The sequence below is a fragment of the Solanum pennellii genome, chromosome 9 (genome assembly GCF_001406875.1).
Source record: "Solanum pennellii chromosome 9, SPENNV200".
Taxonomy (NCBI): Eukaryota; Viridiplantae; Streptophyta; class Magnoliopsida; order Solanales; family Solanaceae; genus Solanum; species Solanum pennellii.
In genome coordinates, this window is record NC_028645.1 from 32207661 (window position 1) to 32207921 (window position 261).

Below are 261 nucleotides of genomic sequence, written 5' to 3' on the forward strand. Positions count from 1 at the left end.
TATATATATAGATAGATAGATAGATAGAATGTGATGATTCCTCCAACTCCTTATTCTCCATTAACACCTCTTTAGATTCAACTCATTCATTATCCATTTGATAAGCTTGTTGCTCCTCTCATTGCAAAATGGAAAATACAATGTTCACATCTAAGACTGATGGGTTTTCCGCTCCACTTCATCTTGTTCCAACATATAATAGCTGGCAGGTTTTTGAGAAATAATGTGGTCATAGGTTCTCCATATCCCCCCCCCCCCCCC